Source organism: Cygnus olor, chromosome 27 (assembly GCF_009769625.2).
Source record: "Cygnus olor isolate bCygOlo1 chromosome 27, bCygOlo1.pri.v2, whole genome shotgun sequence".
Classification (NCBI taxonomy): domain Eukaryota; kingdom Metazoa; phylum Chordata; class Aves; order Anseriformes; family Anatidae; genus Cygnus; species Cygnus olor.
The window spans coordinates 2,384,523-2,400,761 of record NC_049195.1 but is presented as its reverse complement, the minus strand read 5'-3'; the positions used below and the strand labels follow the sequence as shown (position 1 = coordinate 2,400,761).

General features: G+C 39.6%; 1 long non-coding RNA gene across 8 annotated transcripts; it reads left to right on the top strand.

Annotated features, from left to right (window-relative positions):
- Positions 1-2: 2 nt before the first annotated feature.
- On the top strand, positions 3-16,232 carry LOC121060530. Of its 8 annotated transcripts, none has more exons than XR_005814847.1 (8): positions 3-814; positions 4,993-5,113; positions 6,263-6,521; positions 7,728-7,919; positions 12,143-12,823; positions 14,568-14,732; positions 14,926-15,103; positions 16,113-16,232. It is a non-coding gene; the product is annotated as an uncharacterized LOC121060530 (long non-coding RNA). The 8 variants fall into 8 exon arrangements; XR_005814841.1 differs by having other exon boundaries at positions 2,131-5,113; XR_005814843.1 differs by having other exon boundaries at positions 3-2,269.
- The last annotated feature ends 7 nt before the right edge of the window (positions 16,233-16,239 follow it).

Below are 16,239 nucleotides of genomic sequence, written 5' to 3'. Positions count from 1 at the left end.
TTTTGTGTTGAGTTCTCCTAGTGACTGGATGAATTTCATCTTCAGAAAGTTCTGTTTGTGTTGCAATGATGCTTCAGGCCACTTTCTATATCATTGCTGTGCATTTATCTTTGTTGATGGTGGTTTACGTAGCAGTCTGTCTTTATATCATCAGTGACTTAATGAAGAGAATCGGAGCTTTAGGATTTGCAGGTGAAAGGATGTGCATGACGGGCACTGCTGAAGTGGTTTAGCCAATTTTTATTTTAACAGGAGGGAAATAAAATAGCCCAAGTGCGAAAATAGATATTTTGAAGCCGAACATAGTGCTCGTCAGCATAGAAAACATTCTGTGATGAGACTTTGTAAGGAATTTTTCCTAGTACACGTAGTCCTCTCCATTAATGAGAACCTATGTGCCGAAACATCATCCAACACTCTTTTTACAGCTTCAGAAAAAGTGTGAAGTTTAAAGGCTTTGAGTCACCAAACAACACCTTGCCCTAAATTAGGCTGGCCTGGTTTGCAGCCAGTAGCAAACATTTTTCTAGGACTGCTCTGCCAGCTTGCAATAGCCACGGCAAAGTCATGACTTGACTACTCACGACTTTGTTAAGCTTTCCAGGATGTGTGGGTGAACTCTGCAACCCTCTTCCTGGGCAGAGCTGTTTGTTTAGGCTACGTCTCCTGCATCAACTTCTAAGCATTGCTGTTTTGGTCCCTGAGGACCTGAGTTTACGTCTGATGGAAGGCCAAGAGAGGATTCAGCATCAAAACCCAAACTTGATTTTTATACTGCCAGACTGCGTTGCAAATGCATGGCTGAGTTCAGCAGGTGAGGTTGCACGAATGTGTGATGCTGAGCAGTGTTCAAAATCAGCTGCTGTTGTAGGATATCTTACAGGAGTTGAGCTCTTTCATTTCTAAAGTGCGGATTTCACCTGAGATATCTCTGTAGCCTGGCATCTGAGGGGCTACTCGGTTACACAGATGGGAGAAATCAGGAATCTTGCAGTTGAGTTTCACAGCAGCTCTCCTGAACATAATTATTTGGGTGCATAATTGCACAATTGCTCCTGTAGGACTTGGGGATGTTTCCCTTCATCTGTGGCTAATTAAATATGCAAAACTTTAGTTTTAAAAATTGCGTTAAGGCAAATGTTTGTTTGGTATCAGAGAACCTTTGTGGGCTGCTGGATGCTGTTTCTCTAGGAGAGTCATCCCAGATAAACTGATGCCTCGACCTCACCTGAGGTCCACAGGGATTAAGCAACTGCGCTGACATTTTTGTGAACTGATATCAAGCGAGAGCCAACAAAACAAATCTGTTCTTCGTGAACCTCAGTAGGAAACTCTATGAAATACAGATGCTTTGGAAAGCAAGATTATGGATAGTATTAACATTGACTACTCAAAAAACAGTCTGTCTAGTAGTGAGGATTTCAAGAATATCTGATATTAAGATACGCTTTTTGTAACGGGGAGTAGCTATAACTGGCTGAAAATTTTCTAAAAAAAAAAAAGAACAATTTTTGGAAAATACAAATCTACTGTAATATTTCATGTGGTAATTTGCCAGTTTTTTGAAATGGGATATGTTGATGAGGCCAAAACCTGAAATTGAGGCTTTTGTTCTATAAAGTAATGGAGAAGAGAGGAGGTTGACTTGTGTCTGAAGTGAAGGACTTCAGGGTTAATTGCTTGTGTCATGGAGAATGTATTTGTTTGCTTTGCACTGGGGGATGAGAGGATGTTTTGAAGTCTGGGTGTTTTGCCATTTCCAGCAGAATGGCAAGTTCTGCTCTGAAAACAAAACCTCTCCGCTTGGAGGCGAGTTAGCCTGTCCTTTGCCTCTTTGTGATAGAATAAGAAATAATATGCGGCTACTGGTCGTGGTTCTTGGTGTACAGCAAAGTCTCTGCTTTTAAAAGAAAAGCAAGGGAAAACCTTGGATGGGTTTGCCTAGCTCTCAGAAACCGTTGGTAAAAAGGTTTTGCGATGTGGTAAACAAAGACTGGAGTCCTTCAGGTGTAGTGAGCATTTCTAAGGTAGGTTAGGATACACAGAGTAAATCTGCTAATATTGTCTAAGCAGTGCAAGAGCTAGACATCCACAGAAATTTTAACTTATCCTGTTCTGCTGGAATTGCAGAACCAGGATGCCTGTCACCTAGCCCGGTATTTAGATGACCGACTTGAGGGCAAATCAAAAGGGTCTAGAAGCCATGTACACTCCTGCAAATCTCCCAGATAAAAGATGAAAGTCCTGACCTTTTACCATGCATGTTAGTGTAAGTTTGTCTGCTAATTAAATATCACACATTTGAACCCTCGTTGCTTATATACAAGATGCCATCCCAGCGCAAGCAGCCTCGCAGGGGGAACTTTAACCAGTGATGTGGATTAAGTTCGCTGCATTGGTGCTAAAAGGTATGTAAGTACTGCCAGAGTGAGGAGCTTTTACATAAGTGACCCAAATGCACCCTGAATTTGGAAATGCCAATACCAAAATTGATTGTAACAAATATTTCCAAGAAACACTGCTTGGGAAAACAGGGAGGTTCAGGCCTTGAAGGTATTTGCAACGAGGCTCCCCTTATCCCTGGTTATGCAGTTCTGTCACTTCTTAGATATCCTTGATTACATGATGTGCAAATATGTACGTTCTTTGCCAAGAAAAGTAGCTTCCAAATGCTTCCTTGGAAAGGAAGGAAAAAAGCTGTAGGTTGCTGAAAGTCAGTGTACAGCAGCATGACATCAGATGTGACACCACTGCTAATCTAGTAAGCGGAAAACAGATGTGGGAAGCTTCTATGATTTCCTGCTTATTAAGATCAGATTTGTCCTGTGATTATGAATGCTTTTTGCCTTCTGTAGATATGGATGTTTAGACAATGCTCTTAGAGATACATTTGAAAATTAAGAGTTGGAAGATGCGTGGCATCTTCCCTATCTGCTGTTGGCACTAATTTAGTAATGAGCTAAATGTTATCCCCTTCAGAAGTAATTAGGACAGCTGATTTGTGTGTGCATCTCAGACAAGTAGGAAAATACTACAGATTTCATAATCTTTTCCATTTTTTTCTTAGAGACAATTATCTGGGTTAAGCAAACTCCTCCTAGCTCAGTGGACAGACTTTTGAACACTGCATGCCTTGTCTAACTTATTTCCTACTTAACATCATTTATATGTTTCTATTTCTAGCATCCTATTTTTCATGCTTGATTGGATTTTTGTTTGAATGTTTCTCAGTGCTAAACACCTATTTATACATCTTCAGTTAGGAGAGCTGATATTTCTTATGGTACAAGCCTGCAGAGACCAGTTTTAATTAGTACCCATGGGGTGGTTACAAACCCTAAAAATCAGTTAGATGATGGGATCATCTAACTGCAGAATGGATTTGAAATATCTTATTTTACCTGCAAATCTGTTATGCAATCATAAATCCTCTCCCTAAAGCTATGCTGGGTGGGGTGTTTATCCTTTCGTCGTATCAAACAGCGGTAGCAATTATCATGAACCTGTAAGCAGGAAAAGCTTGAAGGTTTTTAAGCTTTAAAACCAAAGTGAAGAAGTGCTCTGTGTAATGCTCTAAAGGATGCCATAAGGGCGGCCAGTTGAGCATGAAAGCACATCAGGGGCTATTAGCTGAATCCCCACAGCTCCTGTCTGCCCAGATTGCCTCCACCGAGGGGTGGTGCAGCTGTCGTTGGAGCCTTGGAAATACCAGCTCCTTTGATTAACAAAGAAGTCCTAGGTTGAATGCAATCATGTCTGGAAATAAACTGAAAATGGCAAGGGGGAATGGGGGGGCAAACATAAGGATCTCTGGCAGTATTTAAATATACCTGCTGCCATGAGGTCATCTGAAACCTGTGCTCAAGTTGGAGATGTCCTAGGTCCTTCCAGTGGTGTGGTTTTGGTGGGGTCGAGCAAAGAAGGAAGTGGGTTGTGGAGTCACTCATGAGACTGACAGTTTAAATGCCCCTTGTCTTTATAGTTCCCTTATGAACATGCTCCAGTGCCCATCAAGTAATAAAGAGATTGCTCTTAAATGAGTTGAGATTGGAACCCGAAAGAGAGAGCTGAGGGTTTGTCTGGGTGAACATGGTGGCAACGCAAGGACTGAGTTAGGCTGTTGTAGTCCCAGAGCTTGCCTTCGGCTTCTCTGCCTTTCTTCAAATGGCAGAACACAAAGTGCTCCTTCAAGCTTTGACTCTTCTCTTTGGGGGCCGTTTGGGCACAGATGGCAAATACTGCAGTCCTTGCTTGTTTGAGTGTCTACCAGGAAAGTTCTTATGAAAAAGGGCTGCAGGGTCAGAGCCGTGCACTTTTGTAAGATTGAATCCTCAGCTGGAATTGCATCTGCTGCACTCCATTGGTTTTACTTTCGCTTAACAGACCATAAACAATTTGTTTACACAGACAGCTTTTCATCTTCCACAGTGAATCATAACCAAGTTCTCCAGGGATCAGTCCCTGGTCTGGTTGTTGCTTTTCATTTATATACCAGGCTTGGATGATTTAGATCATCCATGTTTCCATCTGAATTCAAAGGCAGGTGGTTTATGTCCTTTCCCTTGCACAAGGATCCTACTGAAAATCTGCATTATAGATCTGGCAGATTAAGCTTTGCTTTAAAATACTTTATAATAAACTTGTGAAGAGATGTTATGACTCATTTCCCACGGAGAAGAGAATCCTGGTCCACCGATACTGAAAACATTGGTGTCTCTCTCGTGCTCTCTCAGATATCATCATCCTTTAAAAGTCCTTTGGCATTAATGGTGAGCTCTTATTCTCAGTTTGTGCTCTTGAGTAAGGGGAAGGAGAACGTGTGACGCTGGGGTAGTGTTTTATGGACGGAGAGAGAAAAAGATCGTAAAATGGCAAAATGGGCTGAGGTGATGCCCTAAAGGTGACCAGGTGGGCATGGAAGGGTATCCAAGAGTTGTTAGCTAATAACCCCTGGACATTTTTTTTGTGTGAGTCTGAATGTCTGTGCCATAGTGCCACAGGATGAGCTACAGCTGTAAGCCTCCTGAGGAGGGCAAACTGGGGCTGAGGAGTACCTGCAACCAGAGACAACTGGAGAGAGACCCTGTTTTACATGCCATGTTTCATGCCCAAGGTACAATCCTTTTTTTAATTATCCATGTATCGACCTAACAGCATAGCACACAACTCTGGGGAGTCAGAGGTCAAAACTCTGCCGGTTGCGTTTTGAGGAGTTTGAATTTAGTTTCAATTTTCATATTTTTTAAACTTAATTTTTAGAATTTTATGCGTCTGAGTGTGTTTGTGTTTATATAGTTATGCCTTCAACAGCTGAATGTTTCCAAAATGACTACCAGCTGTCAGTGCTTCACATATCATTAGTTATGTAAAAACTAACCTCTCCTTCTTGTGGAGCCCTAATAACATATGAATCTTGATTAAAAAATATTTCCCCTGAAATGTCAGTGTTGGGGTAATTTCCCTTGCTCGCTTTTGGAGAGGTAACAAAGATTAATAGCCCATGGTGTTAGTATTAACCTTAGAGGAAAGCAGATGCTGCAGCTACTTAGATGTGAAACATACTGGATAAAGCACTGTGATCATTCTTTGCAACCGCACCAAATGTACTTAATTCAAATTAAGTCTTAGAAGGTACTGCTCTCTCCTGTCAAGTTGTTTGTTTAAAAAATTACTGTAGAGCAAATAATTCATTACCTCCTCACCTTGCAGTTGGTGATTGCTTATAATAAGAGTCCACTTTGAGAAGCAGTTGGCTTTTTCCTTCATTATGTATACATAGGCACAAAGAATTTTTTATACTCCAGTAAATATAATTTGTGTTTCACATTGTGTTATGAGTTTCTTGTTGTGTGAATATCCTAGAATGAATTTATAAATAATTTTTATGGTCCAGTGAAAAAAGTCATTAAGGTGTTTAAAATGTTTGGGAATGCAGGAGTTGAAAGAGTAGTTTGGTATGTAGGGTCCTTGGGGACTTGGGAGGTGTAAAGGAATGCTGCTAAAGGGCTTCAGCTACAAATCGTTGAAATTTCTACTTGTAGAAATAGTATAGAAGAGAATTTGAAGATGAAATGACATGAGCAACACTGCAGTAACAATAGGACAGTGTTTGTTTAATCTATTTAGATCAAGGGAAATGTTAAGTGCCTTTCAAAAGTTGAAATAAGTGTATGTAGGACTGCAAATAATCTAGCTGGTAAAGCATTATCAACAGCTCCTTTTCAGCTCTTTAGGCTGAGAAATGACCCCTGTAATCCTGCAGAAAGCTGGTGTTGGGTCTCCAGGCTGCCCCAGCAACTCTTAATTACTCTGGACAACAAAATATAAGAAAGCTGCTGTTACCTGAACCTTGGTATCTCAAAGAGCTTTGTTGATGTGTTTCCTTCCTCTCCTCTGACATGAAGAACATAGTTCAGCACAGACACCTGCTTTGTTATATAAACTTTCCTCAATTAATTGCTTGATATCTTCAATTTGGATGACCCATTAATACTGGATCTCATTGACTTGCACGTCCCGAGGTAAGGTTTCTTAACTATTTTTGCATCAAACTTTTAATTAATTTAGAATGATCATTTGCACATAGGCATCACTGCACTTGTGCAAGCATTTCTATATCTGTGTCCAGCTGCCACACTCTTGCCACCTCTTCCTGAGTGAAGAAGCCACCAATAAGAAGAGGGACCAGGGCTGCAGTGCACCAGCACAAATGCCCTGATACAAATTGATCCCTACCCATTGAATCTCATGTTAATCTATTATCTTTCCAGGTACTATTAACACATCTGAAGCAATTTACCCAATGTCTTAACTTTATTTTGACCTCCAGCTAAATGATGGCATTGCTGATTAGTAACCTTAAAACATCACGTAGTTTTAAGGCAACAAGTTTTGATAAAGTATGTTGAGACTGGCAGGAGAATTGCAGTCATCATGGCTAGCGATGCTTATTCTCAGCATATCAGTTTATAGAGTGTGATGAGCCCAAGGACTAATTTGTTCTCAGGTTTGCATCATGCTCTTTGAAGACAAGCACTAACATTCTGCATTGGAGAAAAAAAAAAGAAACAAATCATAAAGCCTATTTATTATTTCAAATGATAGTTGTGGAGGAATCTGTGGCAGACAGAAAATGAACTGGGAACTTTAAGGCTAGTGCTAATAAACTGACAGAAGAACTTCTCTTGAGGACTAAAATGTCATAGTTCATAAGGAATTCTCTTTATGTTACAGTACAAGTCAAGCAAGCTGTTTAAAAAATAAAAATAATAATAAAAAAATCCTAAAACCAGAATGCTTCCCTGCTAGAAAATGCAAAAAGAACATCAACCATATAAGAGTTTTGTTGTAAACAGGGCATCAAAAAATGGCTAGTAGTGGTCTGCACTCTTGACTTGTCTCTTTTTAATCGCTGGTTTTGAGATGTCTCGACAGTGCGGACATTTAGACGTATGGCTTAACTTATGGCTTCTCATTGAAACTGTCAATGAGTGTTTGGGTAGGCTTTGTCTTTAAGGAGACACTTCACTAATAATACATCTTAGATAGCATGCAGGGATTGCTATGGCAACAGTTCATTTTGACTTACAAAACAATTAGGTATTAAAACCCCACATAATCCATTGACACGTAAATTACTGCCAAGAAGCAGGTAGCAACTTAAACATCTTCATTTCTGGGGGTTAAAAATAATTTAATTCATGTTTTAATCTTGAATTATTTCTCAGTTTTCTTTGGAAATTGCATCGCTTGCAGAAGATGGAGTAACAGCTTGAGGAAATGTGTTCTGTTAAGAGAGATGTGGTGGGAGCAGAAGAACAGGAATGGACTTCTTGCCACTGTTCCACCATGATCAACTTAGACTATGGCTGGATGGATTCACAACCACAGACTGCATCTGGATGAGCCTAAGTTCTTTGGTACTCTGTTGAAATCAATTCTTTGCCTTCATGAGAATCAAGGGTTTTGTTCTTTTCAAGTTTAGGGAACGCCGCCTGAGTTCTAGATACATGTGAATTTTGGGAATAGGAAGTCTTTTCTTTATCCTTATGCAGTACCCTATTAAATGCTGAAGAGGGATGAATCCAACACTGAACCACAGTGTTCTGAGTTTGCCATCTTTTCTTCTGAAAACCAACATTAGAGATTATCAGAATTCAGTTCTGTGCTGTTTCCCAAGAGCTGAAAATGATTGTTCTTTTCTGAGAGGGAGCCACTAGAAAGTTGATTTTTTTTTCCCCTGTTTATTCTAAGTACATTGTTGAAGTGGAGCTAAATATCACTTCAGAAACAGGTTAGTGTACAAGGTCTGGTACAGCATAACTTCTGGGAAGGGGCTATGATTTTATCTGCAGCTTTTAGGTGCAAGAACTGCACCTAACTCCTCAGCTACAGGAGTGAGTTATAAGACGAGGAAGCACCATTGACGGCTCTTGACAAAATCTTATCTATCACCTGTTTTTGCAATTACTGAATCAGTCTCTGGTGACCAGAGCAGCTACTCCAGTATACAAAATGCATCCTCATGAGTGTGGATGGTGAAATCCAGAGGAATTTTCTTGATTCAGTGAAGCACCTCCCTAATTTTAAACACAGGGCTGAGTCCAACAACTTCTAAGCCTTGAAGCACATGCTTATCACTTTACATTTAACTGATATGCTAAATAGAAATGGACTTGAACACATGCCAGTGCATCTTGATAATTTGAGAGCTATCCCAATAGCTTTCCAAAGATAACACCTGATGTTTTGCACAGGAGGGGCTGTGTTTTGAGTTGTAGACCTTAAAGCTTTGCTCAATAGCCTGCTGTGCAATGGCTGGCAGCAAGTTTGGAGACTTCTAGTAAACATGACCAAGTGCGCTATGAATAATGTCTTTCCCATAGCAAGCAACCTTAAAATACAAAGAGTAAAGGGCTTGTCACGGAGACAGGATGTTTTAGTTTTACCAGGCCTGTGTGCCTTGCTGATTGAAAGGTCATCTACTTGGAGTTTGCTCCAATGGGTGGCGAACCAGTATGTTTCAAACCTTCAAATCCTGCAAAAGGTGACCTGATAGGCTTCTTGTACCATGTTGCAGAGTGGGCTGAATACAGTGAGCAAAGGACTGTATTTGGGAATGGAAATAATTGCTTTTGGATTCGCAAGCTGCAACCATGAATTATTTCCTGCACTCCTGTTGTCAGAAGATACTGTTCTCTTATTTCCAGCCATGAGACTCTTTGTGTAGATACTGCTGGCTTCCATGACTAGAATGGATACAACACTAAAAAGCTCCTTACAGACTTGAGTAGAATTGTCCAAATTATTTTTTACTGAATTGTCCTGTAATGATGGTGGCTAGACTGTTTAATTAAATATGTATAAAAATCCCCACCAGCCTATTTCTAGTCACTAACCTTTAGTAGGAAATACCACTTTCTTTCCAAGATTTTCATTTGGCAGCCTCTTAAGTATTTTACTTTGATTAATTAAAACATGCTGGTGTTTTTGTGTAGCAAGTCAGCTGGTTTTGCAAATTCCTTGCAGGGGTTTAAAACTTCCAGCTCACTTTCTAGGCCACTCGTGTGTGAGCAAGGCTTGAAAATGAGAGTTTTCTCTGTTGCTGGGATTCCATAGTAAATGTCAGTATGAATAGAATTAGAATTTTTATATATCACCACCCCTCTCTTCTGCTGTATGTTGGAAGCAAAATACATGTGCTAGCTAGTGGTAAAATGTCATTGCTCCGTTGTAAGCACTTGTGGGTATAGCCCAGATGTGGGGGTGATATTTTGTCTGCTAGAGGTCAGTTTAGAAAAGGGCATGGAGAAAGGAGGGGAAGGTAAAGGATGTTCTGTGAGCTAGAAATGACGGTAGAGTTTTGTCTGCACTGGAAAGCTGCTCTTTGAGCCATGCTGGTGCATTTGGAAAGCACAATCACGCTTACAAATTAGGCAAATTGGAATGGAAATGATTTTTACACAGGTAGTGTGTCTCTGTGGGTAGAAGTCATCTTCATGCCTGGAAGTGCAAGTGTCAGAGCTCTGTTTTTACAGATGAGGTTAATAAAGGTTCCCGTAGCTGTGCAGGACCATCGAAACGATGGCAGAGGTATGGACACTGAAAAACAGCAGAACCGCTTCTGTTTTTTATTAGAAGGCAGCACGGAGGTAATTAACGTACAGCTAATTCCCTCCCCACCCACAGCAGGAAGTGCTCTTCACTTCTTGTCGCATCCTTGAGATGGTCCCATCTGTCCAGCAGTGGTTGGGTTGCAGTGACGTCTTTCTGATCCTGTGCGAAGGACAGAGGAGTTGTCATGGAGCTGAAGGCGGTGGTGAAAGCTTGCATTAAACACGCGGGGATGTGCTGAAGCCTATGGTCTAGGTAAAGTAGACGATAATGTTCTGTCTCCTCCTCAAAATAGGGATAATGGAAAGATCATCCACTAAATCTGATGTTTCGTGAAACAAAAGCCTCCATTCACAGAACAAACTTACTAAATGTGTAACTGTTTAATTTTTGACTGGTGATCCTATATTTTTAAGAGCAAAATTAAGGGGTAGCATAAAGTTTCCTACAGCTCTTGGTTTTCTTCTTTCCCCACACAGTGTCTGGTAGAGGTACTTGCCAAATTAGTTTTCCATCTTAATTATTCCTGACATTTTCTCCAGGATGCTATGATCTACTTGAGGAATTTGCAGTTTAACATGCTAGTCATTTTTTATTGCATGGAAATGTGAACAGAATAAATTGGTGCTGGCTATCTTTGTTGTGAACTATTTAATTTTGGATGATTGCATCAAAGTGCAGGAAAGTTTTAGCAAGTTAATAAAGTTTAAATTGAATTCTCCTATAAACACTGCACTTGAAGGATGTCAGCAAGTGTGGTAGGTTGAGTCTGTTCTTAATTGTGATAGTCTGATAAGGGAAAAGTTGTATTCCAAGTATTGATTTTTTTTAAAAAAAAAAAGATACCTTCTGTGAAATGGAGAAATCCAAATTGTGTCAGGAGGTAATCTGAAAGAGTTCGACAAGCTTTTTGCCCTCCACTCAGCCTTTTCTGCTCTTAAGTATAGTTAAAATCTATAATATGAGATTATGTTGCTAGATAACACCGTATTTTTAGGGCAATCCCTGCCAAAGGATGCTTAGGGCCATAATATCTATTCTTAAAGAGCATCTTAAGAATAATGGCACATCCAGTTTAGGGAGCTTGTGATACGTAAGAAATATTTAAGTTGGTATTAAATATTTAAGTCTGTAGATTGGATTTTCTGTAGTCATTTTTCAGAAAAATTAAAATGATGCTATTAAAAGTTGATTATTCCTATATGTTCCTATAGCTAATGAGTAAATTAAAGTTTAAAAAATTAACATTTGGATGGTAATGAAGTAAAACTTTCTATTCTGATCTTAAAAAAATTAAGAGCAGTGGAATGATTGAAACTGGGTTTGTAATTTGGCTTGTGGCACACTACCCCACACTTTGGTTTTTGGTAACTGGGAATCTGTGCATTAAATAATGCAGGACCACTGCTGGACGCTGTGACCTGGTTGTGTTTCCTTCCATGGAGATCCTCCATGCAGGTCTTTCCTTCTATCTTTCCTTCAGAAGCCTGATATTTGAGATTGTTATTAGAGACTGTTTTTTTGATATTTGAGACTGTTTTTCATTATTCCACCATGAAAAAGAAGAAAATAAAAGCCATGTTTAAAAATAGGTTATATGAACTTTCCTCAGTATTTTTTTTCCATAAGTTGCTACCTTTAATTAATGCCTATAGAAAAAATTTAATTGGGAAATGATACCTCTTGCTTGATATAGTCAAGCAACAAAGTGCACGTGTTGGAGACCAGATACAGAAGTTTTATGGTTTGCTTCAATGGAAGGGGGCTGAAGGGGAACCTAAAGCCTTCAGGAATATTACAATTGCATCATGTACAAAGTGTGTGCAATTAAATAAGCAATTAGTTATGGATTATTCACTCCGCTTGACTGTTGGATATTTGAGTAGCACGCTAACCTTGAAATGACTGCTTTTATAGCCCTTGTTGTTCACCAATAAATTAAATCTGCATTAAAAAACCACCACCCTTCCTGGGCTTGATCTTGGAAAGAAATTTCACTGCTGTTTGCTGTATGCTTGTTGTATTGCAGCTGGGAGACTGAGGCATCACAGCAGCATGAGCTGGATGGGAGATGATCTTCCCTGCCTAAAATACTTCCAAACAACAATGGAAGGAGTAGGGGAGAAGGAAGAGACAAATCCCCTTTCCTTTAAAAAGGGGCAAAGCTTTGCAAGGAAATTAAAGGTCAGTCATTTTTCACCAGTCTCTGTAAGAGCACAGAACCTTCCTCTGATTGTCCCATGAGTCCAGCACAGCGTGATGACCTCCAGCACCTTTCAGTCTGCTCCCGGCACCAAGTGGTAGAAAGGCTTTACATATGGATAGTGTCACCCACTTATTGCAGCAGATAAGGAGGGAAATATGGCATGGCACCATTCAACACGATCAGCAGGCGAAGTCCACACACTTGAAATAAGTTGTGGTACTTGCTTATTCAGCAAAGGATTTAAATGTGCACTGAACCTGGTCAATTTGTGTGACTTTTCCATGGTTATAGGTGTATTCCTGAGCTGGCACCGTGTTTCTAGTGTAAATTGGCAATAACTGGAGGGTGTTGTTGGTGTAAAATTAGTGTAATTAGGTTTGAACTGAGCCAACTTTTCTTGACCGGTTTACATACTTCACTCGCTTTGCTTTGTCCAGCAGAAAAAGCTTTGTGCAGCTTCGGATGTCTTGGCATCTAATTTTACTTCCAGTCTCGTCAAACAAGGTAATTCATATTTTTATTTCTTGTTCTTTGCTTCCTTTGATTGACTGATAGGTCTCCTTTCTAGTTCCCATAGAAATAAAGGCAAGAAAGAGGTAGTTCAGAGATGCTGGTTGCTGTCACACATACACACGTCTATGCCCTGTTGCCTAAATCCATTACTGCATTACGTGGGTAGAATAGTCTTTCTATTTGACTGCACAACCTAAGCAATCTAAGGTTGTTGCTATTAAATGCCTCCTTACATTTCTCAATACAATCAATCATCAAATAAATTCCAGACGTAGTCAAACAATCGGAAGTGAGCACATCTGAAAGCAATGAACTGTGCAGAACCATGGATACCATAAGAACCTGAACCCCCCCAGCACTTTCTCTGTGAGATTGGTCCATGAAATTGATGGAGACAGTCAGGTTTTATATCATCGGCTATTTGCCTTGGAGCTGACATCCTGTCCTCTTCAGCAGTTGAAATATTTTTTGATCATTCTTTCTCTTTTTGCTGGGTGTGATCCCAAGGGTGGCTGTCATGCTTTTCTTCTTTTCCTTTTGCTTTTTTTGTTGATAGAAAAAGGGAACAAGACCAGAAACATCTTGTTTTCTGAAGAATCCTAGTGTTTGAAGTGCCGATAAAGTTATACTCTTTATTATTGTGTTATATCGAAAGGAGGGGAAAGGGGAAACGCCAGAAGTTAGTCAAAATGTAGAAGAGTTTTTTTTTTTTTTTTCCTGGTTTCACCTTTGTATTCTTTTTTCTTGTAATAACATGCAACAGTGCATTACACCAAGCCATAATAGCACAGTCACTTGGCAGAAAGAAAAGCAGAAGAAAATGCCACCCTTATTGTGAAAGAGTTCATTTTATCTCTCCATTCCTATGCTAATAAAAGCAAGTAATTTCTCAACAGACACTGCATTGGCTTCAGGGATCTGGTACTGGGGCAAATACTGTGCTTGGCAGTATTTAAAGCCTAGGATAAGCTCCTTAGCTGTTGCATAGTGGGAAAGAGTTGTTTCTCCTAGGGATTAACGAAATGATACTTGGTACGTTAAGAGATCTAGCCATAGGGATTATGCTGATCTGCAATTGAAATATACAGTATGCTGTAGGGTTAGGAACATTTATGGCTATAAGACACGTTAGGAATTTTCCTGTTTTTGATTCCCTAGGCTTGACAGTTGTAACAGGTGTCAGATATGGAAGAAAGAGCAGGTCTCTGATTGCACTTAGCAATTTCTGTACTCTAATAGAGAGACAGAGAGCTAGGAAGGCAGATGCCCCTGTACACCATCAACTGATCTCATTAGAAATGCAGAATGAAGTTTTCATTGCTTAAAGGGGAAGAGCTGGTGTTTGAATTCAAAATAAATCAGAAATATTAATGTATTCAAGAAATGAGTTTAATCATGTATTTAAAAACTATTAAATTAATGTTTCTCATTAGCGGCACAGCCTAATCACACTTTGCAAGCAGGGGGAAGAAAGTAAAGCAATATCATAAAAGATCAAACAGTGATTCAAAATTAATTAATCCAGCATTATATAAATCAGGTAGCTTCAATAAAAATACTAGTTGAGGATTCAGTTCTTATGGGCAAAATTAAAAATAAAAAAAATGCCTTAATTAGTGCTTTTTCATTCAATCCAGCTGACCTATTTATTTTTAATTGAGCTACAGGGTGCTAAACATTCACTGAAAGTGATAATTGCGGTAGTAAACTTTATAACATTTCCCTTTGGACTTAGTACCTTGTTTTCTGGAGAATACCTCGGAATAGTGGAGAAAATTGATACCTTGCTGTGCTGAGAGTTGCTGTTCTCCGGATGCTGACCCACTTCGTGTTACAGAAATACCCTGTGGATCTTGACACCGTTGTTTGGAATGTGCTAAAATTTACTTTGCAGGACATGGTATGTGAAGTAGGTACCATAAAAAAAGAAAAAAAGAAAAAAAGACAGTATTGGATGTTGTTATTAAATTAGCTTTAATACTTTGGCAAATTAAGAATATGGTATGCGTGACAACTTCTGTAATGTATTACTACTTTTACATTATGTTCATACCCATATACCATCTTTGCACTGATCTTGTTTATACTCCTAGAAGCAGACAGGGTGTCCCGAAACAGTTTTGCTCTTCTAGCTAAATGAGAGAGGAGAACCGGATCAGAGAGAGCATGAAGAAGGGGCACAGATCATTCCATGGACCTCATCATATGCACCGAACTGCGTTTTCATGGCCAATGATGTGAACTGGAGCTGAATGAACTGGTGTTAAACTGGTACTTCCCGTTGTTGTCTTACTCTCCTGTTTCTGGATATTCTGATATACTGAGTTTTCCACACGTAATCCCCAGAAATGATTTTCAGCTTTGCAGCCTGGAGAATACCTTCCTCAGACAGGCTCTTCTTAAGCTTTCATGTGAAGAATTAAAGCTAATCTGAATGCCCAGTGCTGAGGCCTTGAGTATTAGCATCGTTTTGGCAGCTCTTAGGTGAGGTTGTGAAAGCAGCTTTGTTACAGACAGTCTGAAAAAATATTAAAAGCCCAGATAAGGTTTATACAGTCCCCGTGGTGGTTTTTAATGAAGATAAGTTGGGCTTCTAAGCCTCACGTCGATTCTGATTCTGGGGAAGGAAGGTAAGAGCATCCTGAGCCTGCCTGACTTCTCCAGTGCTTAAGCATGCGCTTAGCTGTGAGCGTGCCAGAAGTCAGTTTGTATTATTCACTCGATTTAAAGGCTCAGCATCTTATGGAATGGAACCAATAGATCTAGTTCATTGCGTGACAGGTATTTACTGCTGGGTCATAAATGTGATTCCATCTGGCTGACAACAAGTGTGGACTCCCTGAAATGCCTGTACGCTCATACACATGACAAAACTTCTGTGAGTAGAATGACCTGTAACAGGAAGAATAAAGACTGCATACAAACATGAATTGGATTTTGGGTTCTGCCTGGTTATTTTCTTTATTTTTCCAACTACTATGGGTTATACCAAATGATGTGGTGAGAAGAAATGTTATAAAAGGCCGAGATCTGGAAATCTTCAGCCTCACGTTAAGATTTTAAAGTTCTATCTGAGCACCTATATTTCCATTACCAGTCCCAAATATTCAAAAATCATACACCAGGTGCTCTTAAAGTAATGAGAAAAGTTTCTTGTCAAATACAATTATTAAGTCTTCTGCTTCACAAGACTTAAAGACACAATAGCATTATAATTTCAAGGTTTTGGCTGGTATATTAAAATATTTTATAATTGATACATTCTCATATATTTCAACAGCAAGGACTTGAGCATCATTTTCAGAAGATAAAGATTGTAAGAGTGAGCAACACAAAATATGAGGGTTGACTTTCCTGAATATACAGAGCAACCCCACTGCTGCTGCTGGAGTCACTGCTGTGTTACT